This window comes from Acomys minous (assembly GCF_964271855.1).
Source record: "Acomys minous genome assembly, chromosome: 19".
NCBI classification, from domain to species: Eukaryota; Metazoa; Chordata; class Mammalia; order Rodentia; family Muridae; genus Acomys; species Acomys minous.
In genome coordinates this window covers 66,992,512-67,010,147 of record NC_140499.1, presented here as the reverse complement: position 1 = coordinate 67,010,147, position 17,636 = coordinate 66,992,512, and the positions used below count along the sequence as shown (strand labels likewise).

The 17,636-nt window shown below is 44.0% G+C and overlaps 1 protein-coding gene and 1 pseudogene across 2 annotated transcripts in view; one reads left to right on the top strand and one right to left on the bottom strand.

The window, feature by feature from the left end:
* Positions 1-4,359: 4,359 nt before the first annotated feature.
* Positions 4,360-5,908, bottom strand: LOC311589819 (F-box/LRR-repeat protein 19-like; annotated as a pseudogene). The gene is made up of 3 exons: positions 5,524-5,908; positions 5,299-5,331; positions 4,360-5,145 (listed from the first exon to the last, which is right to left on the bottom strand). The product of its transcript is annotated as an F-box/LRR-repeat protein 19-like (transcript).
* The window catches only part of POLR3GL (RNA polymerase III subunit GL), a 102,365-nt gene continuing 90,133 nt past the window's right edge, over positions 5,405-17,636 (top strand). The window contains exon 1 of the mRNA XM_084768990.1: positions 5,405-5,420. The gene's annotated coding sequence lies outside the window, so the exon portion shown is untranslated. The remainder of the gene's footprint in view (positions 5,421-17,636) is intronic.

Sequence of the window (17,636 nt, the reverse complement as noted above, 5' to 3'; positions counted from 1 at the left end):
TGTCATGTTTCTTCTCAGTGAACAATCTTGTGTAACTGAATGTAAGTGGTAAGTGTGTTGGCTAAGGATTTTACCAAATCCTTTATAGCCCTAGATTCCCTTGTGTGTGAGTTCTTTCAGGTCCTCAAAGACTACTGTGACACGCAGGGCCTTTCACTGGTTGATTACACACTAAAGGTTTTTACTCTTCTGTAAGAAAACAAAGTGCAAAACTTTACCACACTGACTACATTTAGGGGTATCTCTGAAGTATGATTTTTTTTCCTCATGATGACTAAAACTGCTGCCACACACCAAGTCTTTACCACATTGCACACGTTTTCTCTGCAGTGTGTGTTCGTTTATGTATCTGCAGGTAACTGTGTTGTGAAAAGGGTTTGTGACATTGGTTACATTTTAAGGTTTTTCTTCAATGTGTTCTGTTACACATTTAAATATGTGTATGACTGGTTTCATATATAGTTTCATTATTGGTATGGAACTATAATGATTGGCAGATCTACCACATAGTTCAGGGGCTAAGAGCACTGACTGTTCTTCCAGAGGACCCTGGTTCAATTCCCGGCACCCACATGGCAGCTCACAACTGTCTGAACTCCAAGGTCTGATACCCTCACACAGACATATATGCAGGAAAAACAGCAATGCACATTGAAATAAAAATAAATAAGTTAATAAAAAGATTACTTTTTAAGATAATTGATCCTTTCTTTGTAATATCAAATTGCAGTCTGTCAGTGAAAAGCAGCAACTGACTAAAAAATTATCTTGCTTGCTTTCACTTTGTTGATCTATAACACGCTGCTTAGTTGTGAATATACATAGGTTCTTGGGAATAATTTGTTTTCTTCACCTGCAATGTGAAAAAGTTTTTCATGTAAAAATATTGGGGTATATACTGTTTTTACATGGCCATTCAATAAAAGAAAAATAGAATGTACTCACTTTATAATGCTTGGAAGTTGTTTGTTGGGATATGTAAGCTATAAGAAAAAATAAAGTTGTTGGAACATGCCTTGCTTCATCTACCGTGTGTGTGTGTGTGTGTGTGTGTGTGTGTGTGTGTGTGAGTGTGTGTGTGTGTGCGAATATTCCCTCCTTTTTAATTTTTCTTCTTTGCTAGTGACAAACAATACTGGACCCCAGCTGCTGGCTAAAGGGAGAACTGGCTCCAGTAAATCAAGCCAGATTCCATCAGACAAGCCTGGTGAGTGATCAGTCACCAACTCTATGTCCTGCCTCACTTTACCCTGTAGTGTTCAAGCTGGCCTTCAGCAGAAATGTGCAGAGGCTTCACCTTATTAAATACACTCACAGGGTTTCTATCCAGTATGAACTTTTTCATGCCTTCGAAGATGACTGGGACATGTGAAGGCTTTATTATACTCATTAAATTCATAGGGTTTCTCCCCAGTATGTGTTCTTTTATGATACTGGAAACTACTGTGATGTGCAAAGGTTTCACCATATTAAATACCTTTAGAGTATTTCTCCACAGTGAATTATTTCATACCTTTGAGGATGGCTCTGATGTGCGAAGGCTTTACCATATTGAGTATATTCAAAGTGTTCCTCTCCCATGTGACTTCTTTCATGCCTGCAAAGATAATTAGAGCATGTAAAAGCTGCCCACATTCATTACACTGAATTAATTTTCCTCTGTGAATTAATTTTACAGTTGGGTCTAATGGTAAAGAGGAACCAGATCTTAAGGTTTTATCACTTTGTTTACATTCATGGTGTTCCCCTTCTTCATGTGTTGAGTCTCTGAAGATACCTATGGTAGTGAGAGCATTTATTACATGGCTCACATTTATAGCATCGTTTTTCTATATGACGTTTTTCATATATTTGAAGAGAACTGGAAGAACTCAGAGCTTTACCACACCGACTGCATTCACAAATTTTTCTAGAGTGTGAGTCATACCATATTTGAAAACTGAACTAGGACAAACAGAATTTTCACATTCTTAGTACTCATAGAGATTTTCTGCAGTGTGAGTTTGTGGAGGTTCAGGATGATGTTGGAAAACCAATTAATTTTAAAGTTGTATCACATTCCTAAAGTCTAATCAAATTGGGAACTCCTACATATCTTCTCATTGTTCTAGAGAGAGGTATGTTGCTTCTTTCAATATCCCTATGCTCACATGGCTTGTATCCATTGTGACATAGGATACACCCACTAAGAATAAAAAATCACAGGTTTCCACATTGTATTCAGTTTGATTCTTGTTCCTCACAGACATGGTATGAGATTAAGGTTTCTCCACCACAACATTCATGATTATCACTGCCCTCTCACTGACCTTAGCAACATTACTACAAGTCTATGTCTAACACTAGCAATGCTGTGGACTTTTTGCTTATAGAAGATTTTGGACATACACCTATCACATATTCAATGTGTATTCCTTTTGCAATATCTAAGTGGTATGAAACTAAACCGACTGGCAGTTCTACAGCACAGCTCTAATAGGGCTACAATTCAAATAGTGACATCTGTTAAGTCACTGTTTCCTTGTTTCAGTTCTTAGATGAACTCCTTAAGAACACAAATCAGCGCTGGAGAGAGATGGCTCAGAGGTTAAGAGCACTGTCTGCTCTTCCAGAGATCCTGAGTTCAATTCCCAGCAACCACATGGTGGCTCACAACCATCTGTAATGAGATCTGGCGCCCTCTTGTGGCATGCAGGTGTACAAGCAGGCAGAACACTGTATACATAATAACAAATAAATGGAGGAGGGGGAAAAAAAAAAAGACCACAAATCAGATTCCTGACACTGAGGTGCGTGGTTTTGTGAGAATATAATATTCATCACTGGACTTAAAGCAGTGGGGTTTTGGTTGTTTTCAGGTGTTTTTGTTCATTTGTTTTTTGGTTTAGGTTTTGTTTTTGTTTTGTTTGTTGTTTTGACGATTCTGAGTTTTATAGCAAACCATATTGTACAGACTTGGGGGTTTAGGGGTCCAGACCGGCTGGGTCCCACACTTGCCCCTTGCCGTGGTGTTTTCTTCACTCCCTCAAGCGCCCCCATGGTCAAGCCTTTCTCCAACCCCAGGCCCCCCACATCTGCCTTTGGTCTGCCCAGCCCCCACTCACAACCTGCCACCTTCCTGGTACCTGAGATGTGTGGATCGATTCCCCCTCCTCCACCTACATGCCGTACAATCCGTTTCCCCCTGGCCTAAATTGAGTGGGACCTGGACCCAACTCCTCCCTCAGGCTCTTAAAACCCCACACTCACACTGGAAGAAGGAAAGGGGTGGGGAGAGGGGAGAGAGGAGGTGCCAAGAGTCTGTTAACTAAGTTCCCACAGCAACTAAGAGGGACTGTTTCCAGTCTTGGCGCTGATTTCCAGAAGGGTCCATTGGCTGCTATTTCCATGGCAACCAGGAGTGGCAGTTCCCTGGGCAAATGGAACACAAGTGTCCATGACAAGGAAAGAATGGGATGAGCCAAGCTGGAGGAGTGCCATCTCACCCATCTTTAAGCTGACATCCCCCACCAGGTCAGAGTGGGGGAGCTGTTAGGGACAGTAATGCAAGAGAGCTGGGGGGTGGGACAGTCCAAACGGGGTACCCACTAGCCCAGTTTAGGTCAAGCTGGTCCCCTCACATCACAGTCCCAGATCAGAGATTCCCCTGGTTAAGTACAGATGAATGTTCAAGTACTGTGTAGAGAGCCAAGCAGGGGTCTGGGCCATCCCTCACCACTCCCCTGGGCCACAAGCTGAACAGCAGGTTGACTCGCAGCCCCCACTCCTTGTAATAGCTGCCATTTTCAGTGACGTTCAAGGAGTCAGGGTCAGGGAAAGAACTGAAATCTGGACAGGGGGAAGGGAGAGGGGTAACCCCACAGAGAGGGAACGAGCCCCACATCTGCTCCTCTCCCGGGCCCCAGTCCTGGCATTTCCTGGTGTGTAGAGCCTCCTATCTAACTACTGGATCCCCAACTGCTGCTCTGGTTTCCCCTTTTTGGGACCCCCATCATACCCCAGTGGCCTTTGTTCCCTGGACCGTTGTTGGTCTGCTCTCTGCCCTCCCCGCACCCATCCATCACCTCCCACAGCTCCGTGGATCCCAGGATCCTAACCCCCTCACTCTTCCATACTCAAGACTCGCACCTTCACTACCCCTCCCACCATCCCTTTGGCTCAGCACCTCCCCTGTACCTCTTGACCCATGCCCCCAAGGGGATGGACAACGAAGCAGGTGGAAGGCAGAGATGGGAAGCAAAGATCCCCAAAGATATCAGTGCAGGTGGGAAAGGGGAAGGTTGGCTCAAGTCCCTGGGCAGAAATCCAAAGATTAAACTGAGGAGTGTCAAGTCATGAAGAAAATAACCTGGCCTCACGTTAGGGGGTGAAATGAGGGCAAGAGGTCCAGGAGATGGGAGTCTTTAACATCCTTAAGAGGCATGGTGCAGGCAGTGGGGTGGAGCCCAGGGCAGAGGCGGAGTGCCAAGACCACCCAGAAAGCACCAACTCCTGCAAGCCTTGCAGTCGGTTCAGAAGCCCATGAGCTGCTTTTTGTGGAGACGCCTGTCCAGCTGAGGTCAGAGCACACGGCTGGCGGCAAACCACCCCATTAAGCATGAGTGGGGTCATCGACTTCCTCCGGCTTAGTTCCATCCGAGGCCACAGACACTTGTAGCACCAGCAGCTCCAAGTCCGGCAGACTCGCATGCAGACACATCGCACTCGGGGTCCAAGGTGCTGGAAGACATGGAGCCATGCAGCCCGAGGCAGCAGCCAAAGGCAGAGTGTCAGGCTCAGGGCTTGGGGGAGGGGCACATAACTGTGGAGGCTATGGTAGAGGGGCAGGGCCCAGGGGCCAATAGAACAGTGGTCCCCCACTGCCAGGGCATTTATTTAGGCCACCGCCACCCCGTGGTTTTCCTTCTTGCCAGAGTAGCCCCAGGCTGGCCAAAGGCAATTCCAGGCCTCCCCAGGAGCTTTGTCCTCACTAGGCGATGTGCCCTAGGAGTCTGAGTCTGTGTCTAAGTCCTAGGAGTAAGAAGAGGTATCAGGCACCCGCTCCAGCAGCTGGCACATATGCTTGAAACACTCAAGTTTCTCCCTCTGTGGTGATGGGGATGGCACTGCTGGGCCCTCAGCAGAAGCCATAGATGGCTTGAGTTTCTCCCAGTTCTCGAGAGGGAGCCCAGGCCAGGGTGACAGGATGAGAATGCCTGGCTGGGATTCAGAACTCTGGGGGGGGGTGGCGGGGGGCGCGCACAGAAGGCCAGGGCTGCCTGGGTCTGCTCCTCAGAGGAGGCAGGCATCTCCACCCACCTTCTTCAAGTGCCTCTCTTGGCCTCCTTTCACCTTTTTCCTTGGGGTCGGGGGTCTCATTCCCTGCCTCCCACTCCTTCTGTTTGGGGGCCCGGACACCTGGTCAGGGGGAGGGACAGCAGGTAAGGTTCCCTTTCTTCTGGGCAGAGGTGGAGGTGGTGGCTCCTCTGTCAGCTTCCATCCACCCCTCACCACTGTCAACCCTGTGGTGCCCTGGACCCTCACCTGCATCCTTGTCCATCTTTCCTGGGTACATCGGGGACACTCCCAGCAGTTGGGGATCTCTGAATTGATAGCACCCTCAGCCTTTCCCATCTTCAGGCAGCCAGGGTGGATGCTCTCATTGCCGACTGTACACTCCATGAGGCTCCAACCAAACTTCTCTTCCCCACACAGAAGGTACACAGCTGTGTGAGGGAGCACGGGCGCAGTACACTGCCGAAGCAGACAGGACTGCTTCATGTGCCTGCCCCGCCGACGCCCACAGTTTCTTCATGTCTCCTCAGAAATGGCAGTCCCCGCACTCACTTCTCACACAGGCCTGGCAGCGGTGGAAGCAGGTTCCGCGTTGGTGCCCTCCAGCCCCAGGGCCCTGGCTACGCGACGACATTGGGGGTGTCAACACCACCGAAGGCTCTCACGTGTCCCGGGAGATATCTCCTCCCGGGCAGCGCAGGGCGGGAAATGCTCGGAACGCCTGGGTCCACGCCTCCTGAGGGCGCTCGGCCCCTCCCTCCAGCGGAGGGCGGGACAACAGCGAGTGGAGGTCGGGAGCGCCGGGGGCCAGGCCCTCCCACCGGATGCTGCAAGGCCCTTCCCTTGGAAGGTCCTGCTCTGGGGGTCTCAGCCACTCAGCCACTCAAGGCCAACGGGGGGGGGGGGGGCAGGGGGGGCGGCTACTTGGGCATAGGATGCTCAGCTTCTGCCCAGACACCACTCAGTCCCGGTACCAGTCTCAGCTCCCCACCCCCACCTCTCCCCAAAGGCCCCCAACCCTTAACTGGCCCCTTCCCAGCTCCAACTGCCTAGCTGTCCAGGGAAAGATCCAGGGCTCCCAACCATTTCCGGGGCTCAAACTCCTCCCACCGCTGGTTTACAGGGCGGGGGTGTCGCTGCAACCTGCTACCTTCCCCAAGTCCCCCTGACCCACAGAGACAGGGCAAAGAGGGGGTTCGGTTTTTTAGCACTGTTGCTTTTCTTTAAAACTTGCAGGGCACATTAAAATTTCTTCTGCAAGACATGTATCAGCTTGCACATGAAAATGATCCTCCATGTCTTCTAGACCTTGACAACATTCTTCAATATTATGGTCTCCCAAACTGTAGCTTAAAATATAGTACCAGAAAATATATATTATTGGAAATTATGAATATTGAAGTTATTATATCCAGAGTCTCTAAGAATCATGCCTGATTTATTCACCTCATTCTCCCTCATTCTCAACTGAAATTGCAGAAGAACATCAGTAACAGAGAAACATTTGTCCCCTGACTTTAAAAAGCAAAACATAATTCAGTCCTACCTACAGCAGCTTGGTTCCTGTAGGGCTCCAGCATTACATCCTTGTAAAGACTCTTCTGGGAAGGATCCAGCAAAGCCCACTCTTCCCGAGTGAAGTTCACATGCACATCATCATAGGTCACTGCATCCTAAAGTATGCTGTACATGTGTACACAGAAAGCAGAATACTGACATCACTGTACATATCTGCACTATTGACAACATAGTCATATAACTCTGATGCTTCCTCCACTCATTTCCAGACAAAAAAAAGTTCTACTGTAACAACAAAGTCATTTTAGAAGGAAACTGAATAATGAGGTTCATCTCCATCAAGGGCCAGCCTTGACACACACGTTAGTATTTGGACAGGACACAGTGTTGGTGAATTCTAAAGAACCATCTCATGCTTTATCAATTTAGCTATTTGGTTTTTCTGGCTCTTCTGCTGCCAAAGCCGCTCCTTAGCTAAGGAGTCTATTGTTTAACAGCAGGTGGCTATGACAGTTTCCTGCTGTAAACAACAGGAGTTTGTAAAAGAAAAACCTTAGTCTGCTTTTAAGCTTAGTGGCTGACTTAGGTGTTCAACAGTGGCTTGCTGGAAGCTAGAAACAACTGCATTCTCACCCTGGTTACTATAGGTTTATGGTCATCCTGTAATGCAAATACATTTAGTATAACAGTAATGATCCTAATAATCTGCAACAGCCTGTACTCTGTGCAAGTGCCCAAAGCAAGAGCCTGTACACTGTCCAAATGCCCAAAGCAACAGCCTGTACACTGTCCAAATGCCCAAAGTTGCTTCTGACGATTACAACAACCTCTTGATTCACACATCTTATAAATTCATTACACAAGTTCTCTTTCCAACACACAATGGCACAGAATACTCCTTCTCATTCCAGTAAACAGGAATGTGTACACAGTGAGGGGAGATTAGACCAAGGCAAGAAACTCAGCAGGGCAAACACCAAATCCTGCAGCTCTGTCTCACACACATGGATCTTCATGTCAAAGGGCTTAGATGTCCCTGTTCCTGTACCTTTTCATACATCCCTCAGTTTGGCTACTTCCTCTCCCTATCTGCATCTCTCCTTGCAGATTTCTCGGTGGCTTGGGCGTCTCAACATCTTGTTTGTGGTCTCAAAATGCAACTCAGGCTTCATCATCACAGCTTCAATGCAATGAACTCTCACAGCCTCCTCACTGGGACTGAGGCTGCCAAGCATAAATAGCTGGGACACTGCTGAACTGAAACCACAGAGGAAGAATCTTTGAATCTTGCATCTTTTTTGTTTCCAGAACCAGCACAATAAGGCGATCCTGTCAAGATTGGCTTCTATGTTGGGATGGACCCTGCCACGCTTGGACCACAGCAGTAGGTTTTATGTGAAGTTTCTTCCTGGGTTAAGACTCACTTTGCATACTCTTTCGATTAATTTAAGGCTTAGCAGGAGGAAGTGCTGCCCTTAAGGCACCTTGTTAGGCCTCCAACCCAGATCAAGGGCCCTCTTTCTTTTCTCCTTAAAAAGTCCTGCCTGTTTCAGCATCTGACTGCCATCTGAAACTGCCTTGTGCTGTTTTTCTCTACAAACCGCAGACTTTGTGTTTAATTCTGGCCCACGTTTCACTTTTTTTTAATGTAGTCCTGAATGAGTCACAGGTTTTAACCATTCAAAAGGTTCAATATTCCATCTAAGAATCAGCCCACTGATTTTCAATTCTGTCTCAGGGCATGAGCAGAATAAGAAACATTTTGGGAAATACCATACAAATGTCCTCTAGCTAAATTTTTCACAGGGTCTATTTTCTATTGAAACCCTATAACCTTAACTTCATCTTTCTGCACTGCTCAAAACACTCTGACCTTCCAGGTCCTACAAGAACAGCTGATTAAGCTCAATTTATAATATTTTCCACATTCCTCCCAAAGAGAACTTCCCAAGATCTGTCCAACAGCAAAATCACTTTTTGCGTAACATTTTTTGTTTTAACTTGCTCTATCCTCTAATCAAAAGCATCTCAGGTAGTAAGTGGGAGTTTGGGACGGTTCTGTCAGATCACAGTCCATCATTTTGGGAGCTCAGGATAGAAAGTCAAGCTAGAAAGTCAAGGCAAACACCATGGACAAACATTGTTTCTGGCTTGCTCTCTTGCAAGGTTACCGTGTCAAGTTCAGCTGCCCCAGGCCCATTTGCTTAGGGATATTGCCTCACTGGAAGAGCCTTCTCAAATAGATTGTCAGTCACACAATCTCTCACAGACATAGCAACCATTCTGATGAGAGCATGCTGTCAATTGAAGCTCCCTCACATGGCTGTGGGGTCTGAAATGTTGAAAGTTGAAGTTAATTAGGACACAGAGAAGTTAATATATGAGAAAGTTTGAAAAACCACAAATCAATATGCTAACCATTTCAATCACTTAAGTAACAAAAGCACAAACGTTGATGATTACAACTGGGAAACACAGACTTGCCAAGAAATGAGAGGCAAACCTTTAGGATCAAGAGACAACTAACACTGTTTCTCCGCAGAGTTCCCAAAGTAACAAACACTAAAGGAACTCACAACACACTCAAAATCAACTAAACAGATACCAAGAGAAGAATACAAAGAATTGGGGAGCAGTGGCAGCACCTGAGGCAGGGCACTGAGCAGTCTTTGGTGCAGTCTGGAGCCCTGGCCTCCCTTTCTATTCATGCCCCCAGCTCCGTGTTCTATGATAAAGATGGAGATCTGAGTCACGAATTCAGGGCATCATGAGGATGGATTCCCCCCCCCCCCGCACCCCCCCCACCTGCCCGAATCCACGTGGATTTCCTTCATGGTAAAGTGTGAGCCTGTGGCATGGCAGACACAAGCACCCACTGCCACAGCAAGAAACTCCCAGACTCAGGAGTCAGGCTGATCCTCCAACCCTGAATAAACTAAACTCTGTTGCACCAGAAAACAAACAAACACAACAAAGAATCAATGAAACAGAGCTGATTCACTGCAAAAAAACAAAATAGACCATCCATTATCCAAACTAACTAAAACACAGAAGAATATGCAAATTTTAAAAATCAGAAACAGAAAGGACATACAAGCAGACAATGAGGAAATCCTGAGAATAGTTAAGGATGCACTTTAAAAACCTGTACTCCAACAAATGGAAAATCTAAAAGAAATGGATAATTGATAGGCAACTCTAACCAAAGTTAAATCAAGATCAGATAAACAACTTAAGTAGACCTATAACTGCTAGTGAAACAGAAAATTTCATTACAGGACTCCCAACCAAAAAAAGAAAAACAAAAACAAAAACAAAAACAAAAAAAAAAATAAAACACAGGGATGGATGGATGGTTTTAATGCAGAAATCAACCAGACTTTCAAAGAAGACTTAACACCAATACTGCTCGACCTATTCTACAAAATAGAAAAAGAAGGATTATTACCCAATTCAATGTATGAAGCCACAGTTACCTTGATACCCAAAGCACTCGACAAAGAAAGAGCACTGCTGATCAATTTCCATCATGGACATAGATCCAAAAATACTCAAAAAATATTTGCAAACTCAATCAAAAAACAGATCAAAAAGATCACACACAATGTTCAAGCGGGCTTCATCCCAGAGATGCAGGGAAAGTTCAACACACAAAAATCAGTAAATGTAACCCACCATATAAATAAACTGAGAGAAAAAAAGGAAAACACACAGGATCATCTCATTTGCCACCTACCAAGCCTTTGACAAAAATCAAACACCAATTCATGATAACAGTCTTGGAGAGATTAGGGAAACAAGGGACATACTGTTGTGGTTAATTTATCAGTATTAGGCCTATAATTATCATTACAGCATTATTTTCTAACCTGCTAGCAATCAGTCAAGACACAGACACCTGTTATATTTTAAAATAGCCTTAGTTAACCTTGGGCAGGGGAGATATCAAATCCATAAACGACTTCTCATGACATCTGCTTCTAATAATTTCTATCAAGCTACCTCCCACCCATAATCCCAAATACTTGCTAATTTTCAGCATCTGGACCAAATTTCCATCCACGCTGGCCATATCTTTCTCCTTCATACAACCCAAGGCGCTGCTTTCTTCCACCTCTCCTCTCAGTATCTCAGTCTCCCCAAAGCCCGGGAACCTTAGCCACGCCCATCCCATTTGCACTGCCCAGGGGTGATGGCCTTTTATTGGCCACACAGGTTAGGCTCTTAGGCAAGATACAAGCTGGCAAACAGTAATTAGCATCAAAATACACCAGACCCACCTCCAACACATAATAAAGGGAATCTGCCGCAAGCCTGTAGCCAACATCAAATTAAATGGGGAGAAACTCAAAACAGTTCCACTAAAATCAAGGACAACACAAGGCTGTCCTTTCTCCCATCTATTCAATATTTTATTTAATTTCTGCCTAGAGCAATAAGACAACTGAAAGAGATCAAGAGAGTAACAGACCCTATGGAACTTGAGCTCTGGAAAGATGTCAAGTCCCCAGGCAGACACAGGAAACTGAACCTGGAAACTGCAAGAACAACCACTGCCCTTGACTGCTGAGTCCCATCTCCTGTCCTGTAATGGTTCCTTAAGTAGCTACTGTGGACTCTTAAGTCAATGAACAGTGAGTCAGAAATGATGGAGCTCCAAGGACGCTTTCTTAGAGCACCAGAGGAGTGACAGCTCAGAAAAGACAATCACACAGAAGTGACAAAGAGAAGACAAGAAGTTTGGCAGCAAGAGGCTCAGGTTATGAAAGATATTTGCCCAGAGTTATGTGCCTGAGGGCTTTACAAGCATGAAAACAAGTCAATCTGAAATAGTATGTAGAAAGAAAATGGCAAGGCTATGCAGAGATTAATGAACTAGATAGAGACTAGACTCAAAGATAGTACAGTGATTCAACATAACAGAACGGTTTCAGTGCAGAGACTAAAGTACTAGCAAAGCATCATTCAGCTAATTCAAACTGGAAAAGTGAATTTATATGTATTAGAAGTAGAGCTAACATGAGGATACTGCAAGATTTGACAAGGACTTCAGTGCTACCTTGTGCAGTGCTGTGGAAAGTCGTACACACATAAACCACAACTGAAGAAGACATGATGAGTTCCTAGAAACAAGTGACCAAATCAGCCTCCTACATGATACAACTACAACACACAGCAAGCAGCTGCTGAGACTGAAGCAGTAAGAGTTTTCACCAACTGTGTCTGAGGACTGGACAGATTATCATGGAATTCTCCTTTCCATTGACAAACCTTATACTAATGCCAAAAGGAGAGCACTGCATAAAACACAAAAAAAGAACAATAGAAAGTCCTCATGCAAAGCTGGCTTTACCTCGAAGCACAAAGCAGGTGAGCCCACACAAATATATGCAAAAAATAAAAAAATCATAGAGCAGTTGCCAGAATCTACACAGACACAGAGATCATCTCTAAATAACACAGAAATGGAAAATTTGAGTTCACAAGAGTGCAAGGCTGTTTCAACACCTACAGACGAATCTATGTAAGACATCAAATATGTAGACTCAGTGAGAGAAGGAAAATGGCTATGTCAATAGATACATTAAAGCCCTGTGGTAAAAAATGACATCTTCTCAGTAGAAAACCTCTCAAGGTATGAGGACAGAAGGAACACACCTCAGAAGAATACAGTCAGACACAAAGCTAAAGCAACAGTGTGAGAAAGGACAACTGGAGTAATTCCACTCTAACCAGGACTAACTCAACACAGTGCATCAGTGAGTACACGGTTCTCTGACAGAGAAAAATTTAAGGGGACAATAGAGTAAGAAAGCAACTGGATCTCCTTAAAGGAAAACAACAACAAAAACAACAACTCAGCCCAACAGTGGTGGCGCACGCCTGTAATCCCAGCACTCAGGAGGCAGAAGCAGGCGGTTCACTGTGAGTTCGAGGCCAGTGTGGTCTACTAAGCGAGTCCAGGACAGAGAAGGTTACACAGAGAAATCCTATCTTGAAAAAAATAAAAATAAAAAAATAAAAAATAAAAAAGAAGGAGGAGGAGAAGAACCACAATCTAACCACTCACACTCTCTTCAGATATCTTGGACTAAATAGTAGTCAAAAATAGCTATGCAGACTAAGGAAAAGGGCAGAGTCATCAGTGGTCACATCCCAATTTGGATCCTGTGTGCTACAATCCAAATCTGTCAGACATGCCCACTGGAGCCATACTGGCAAGACTATTTTTAGTAACAAAATATTTTATGGTTCAATATGAAGGTAATTGCACAGGGGGAAAAATACATAGATTACACTTGGAACCTGACCAAAGCAAATAATAAGGAAGGTCACAGGCCCTCAAAAGGAATCCACTATGACATTTGCTACACACGCAAATGGCTCAGTTCACACCCAAGGCCAGGCCTGCTTTCAGTCAAGGTCAGAGACTTTGTTTTCAATGGGCAACAGTTATTTCAGAGACTCAAAACTAATCAAATACAGGGAACTACTGATTGTTTAATGTACTGCTTATAATGGGAAATCCATTTTACCGCATCTAACATTATTCTCAGTGAAAATCTTGCAAAATCATTAATGAAATAAAATCTTGCAAAATCAACTTCATGTCCTGGTTCTATTGTCACTTCAGAGCCACCCACACCATGCTCAATCTGTCTAATGTACCTGGATCCTTTGCTACAATCTCTGTCCTCACTATCTAGGGCTCTTAGTTGTCATTCACAGGTGAGCAGATCTGGCTGAGCAGTGGGAGACCTGCCCATGGGAAAGAGGTGCAAAGCACTTTATTGGAACAAAACTGAAAGATGCTAACACCTGCCTAAAGGATAACCATGAAGGAAAGAGAAAATATCATAAAAATAACAAAGCCACATGGGAAAGTATGGTGGCATATAGGTTTGTATTCATAAGCCCCAGTAGTTCTTGACCACAGTCCATTTCTTGGTCAATATTTACTATTTATAATAGTACCTGCTCAAGTAGTGAAACTGGTTTTTCTCCCAGGAATCTCAGGATGAACACAGCATAGAATAAACCTCAACCATACGCTGGAGCAGTCAGATTTTCAGTTTTCATCAGACCCAAGGTATAACATTAATAACTAAGCATTGAAGACACAGTTCTGAATGCTGTACTCACATCCCATCTGTTAATGTTTTCAACCACAACTATGGTGCTTTATAAAGTATATTTTCTGATTCAATCATATCTGCACTGGTTCCACATATTACCAAGTTGTACAAAGCTTTCTGTGGATGCCTATTCCCCAGGACAAAGGACACACTCTTGAATAGGAAAATAGAGGAACAGGGGAGCTAAGAAAGCATGGGTGAATTTTAATTTGAGGAGATTTATAACTGCTGTAGCAGTGAACCTGGTATCTAAATACACATACTGCAAATGCTCCAAGAGATGATTTTATGAAAATTATTCTGGCAACCACAGAAGAAAAAAAACTCACAATAAACACCCTTCCTGACAATGGTAAGATATCCTCAACAGAACTGTGATATTGGCGTACTTAAGAGCCGGAGGCAGAGGCAGGTGGATCACTGTAAGTTCAAGGCCAGCCTAGTCTACAAAGCAAGACTAGGACAGCCAAGGATACACAGAGAAACCCTGTTTCGAAAACAAAACAAAAAACAAACAAACAAACAAAAAACCCCTGCAGCTGAGGAAATCACGCTGCTCCTCTCCCTCCATTTCCCATCCCGCATTCCCTTCTGACCAGGGAGGGTCCAGGGCTGCAGGGCTGCGTTTTTCTCCCAGGCCCGCAGCCAGGAAACTGCGTCTGAGAAGAGTTGTTGGGTTTCTGTAAACAACCTGCCCCCACATGCCGCCCATCCACAGAAGGAAATGGTGCATATTCATAAAGACCCACCCACTACCCCTCAGTTCCAGTCACATGGTTCCCCAAACCTTTTCAAGGACCACCCAGATTTTTTCTCTTCCTTGACACTCTCCTGGTTTTTAGTGTACTTTCTCAAGTTACAGACCACACAGCTCTGTAAGCTCAGTTCTCTTAACCAATATATTTTATTACAACTTATTAACTGAACCTATATACCCGACTAACCAAAACAATAGGAAAATAGGATTAAAGAACACAACAATACCGTAAGGATATCAGTTCCGAGGAATGATTCTCCTGGTGTAATCAGCAGGATTTCTTCTGCTTGAACCTGGAGTAACCAGAGCCCGGAAAGTCAGCAGGAGCCCGGAAGCCTTCCCTCGAGCGGTTCTCTCTGGGAGCATCTCAAAGTGGAGCTTTGAACAGCCAAAACTATCCCAAGTCTCCCAAGGCCCCGCCTCCAGTTCTGGGCTCATTTACATATCTCCTCCCAGAGTCTGTTCACGGGATCTTTTCAGCTGGCAACAATCAAGTTCCTGCACGAGGTGGTTGGTCTTCTAGTGGATTAACCTCACCTGTTCTCTCACAAGACCATTCTGATCCCACACTTGGGATCATAAAAAACAGGTTTATCTCTCCTTCACAGCTCCAACTGTCAGGCTGCCCTCCCAGCATTCTTGCTGCCAGCCTAGACCAGAACTGGGTCTAGTAGGATGCTGCACCCCAATATCTGAGCCCTATAGTGAATTCCGAACCCTTCATACAAAAGATAGGCAGCCTAACTTGTTAGCTTGGAATACAAGCCTCCTAGGCTAAAAAAAATGCAGGGCAAAAGACATCCAGCACCCTAATTCCAATTTCTTTTGGTCTCATTCACAAAACAAATTATTTACAAAAAAAATTTAAAAGTACTAAATGCCAATCACAACCATAGCTGTATCCTCTAAAAAGAGCAATTTAAATAACATACAACATTCAAAACTCAGGGTCATGAAGATAAGTACAAGGAAAATGGTTGATGGATATGGAAATGCAAGGAAATGGACAAAGGAACTGAGGACAATGTAGGATAAGAAAAATGCCAGGCAGTGGTGACACACGCTTTTAATCTCAGAACTCGGAGAAAGAGGCAGATGGATCGCTGTGAGTTCAAGGCCAGCCTGGTCTACAAAGCGAGTCCAGGATGGCCAAGATAACATAGAGAAACTCTGTCTCGGGTTGGGGATTTAGCTCAGTGGTAGAGCGCTTGCCTAGCAAGCGCAAGGCCCTGGGTTCGGTCCTCAGCTCTGGAAAAAAAAAGAGAGAGAGAGAGAGAGAGAGAGAGAGAGAGAGAGAGAGAGAGAGAGAGAAACTCTGTCTCGATAAATAAATAAATAAATAAATAAATAAGGGCTAATATCAAAATATATCAAGGGAAAGCCTTTGTACATACTGTGAAGGGCACCAGATATTATCTAACACCCCATTTATTTGTTACTATTACATCTCAGGTTATTTTCAATTTTTTATACTAAAAAGAGTTACATATAAATTAAGGTGGCTAAGTATAATCAAAGGTGTCTAGCTCTTTAACTTCTACTACATTACTTACTTACAAAAATTTTCCCTCATTCAAAGTCAAGTATATTCAAAATTCATGATAAAATGTAAAGTTTCTTTCTCATGATATGCAAGACCATGTGGGGAGGGTTGGAGGCAAAGATACAATTCAAACTGAAAATTTTTATTCTGAAAACTTGTAACAACCTGACTGTGGAGCAAAGCCTGAGGGAAACTGTGGCAGTGGGTGCTACAGAACCATGGCGAGTCAGGAACCAGAATGACTTACTACACTAGTAGGTATTTCATTACAGATGTCTATATCTATAGCTATATCTGTATGTGTGTGTGTGTGTGTGTGTGTGTGTGTGTGTGTGTGTGTGTGTGTGTCCCGTGCCACCTCCACTGTATTTCTCCTTGCCAAACCTCCAAAACAACAATCTACATCAACTAGCTCAAAACTCATTTTCTAAAAAAAATTTTAAAAACCTCTTAAACATAATTTGCCTCTTAACAAATCAGTTAATGTAGCGTAACACAAAGTGAAGCACTGAAAATGCTTAGCTGGATCTTCCCTCATCCCATAAACATAAAATGTTTGGTCTTAGGAGGTAAGTTTATACATGCAAATCTCCATAACCCAGTGTCAAATCCCTTAGAACTTCTTACAGACCCTAAGAAGAGGTTATCAAGCACAGCAAAATAGCTTAAGACATCTTACCTAGCCACATCCCCATGGGATCCAATAGTGATTAAACATTAAGGGATGAAGACTGGCACCATACGCGTCTCCCAGCCCGCACCGCCAAGACGCCCAAGCAGAAGGTTAGAGCTGCGAAGGCGGAGCCCAAGCGAGCCTGTCGGCCAAGCCCGCCCATGCTAAGGTGGATGCAAAGCTGAAAAAGGCCGGGGGGCGGGGTGAGGGGGGATATATATCAGAAAAAAAAAGTGCAAGCAAAAGGGAAGAGGGGAGCAAAGGGCAAACAGACAGAAGTGGCTGACCAGCAAGCTACAGATCTGCCTGCAGAAAACCAGAGTCCAGCCTCTGAGGTCTGTCAGTGGTCCCTGCCTCCCTTCTTGTACAATCCATTACCTTTTCAAATGAGTGACACATGAATAATACATTAAATAAACATTGAACAAAATGATCTTAAGTTTCTACTAACATTCAATATATAATATTTTGTCAATATATAACATACAATACATAAGGCAAAAAATGAATAGCAATATACAATGTAAGTTTTTATCAGTGTGAAGCAAAAGTTGAATAAAATACTCTTAAATTTCCATCAATCAAAAGTGTTACATTTCTTGAGCGTATATTTCTGCAAAATACCAAATAATTATTTTAAATATTAACATATTTTAAATAAGAAATCATGTTTCCTTCTTTCAAAAATGTTATGTAATATTTTAAAAAGGAAAATATTCACAAGAGCATAGTTGA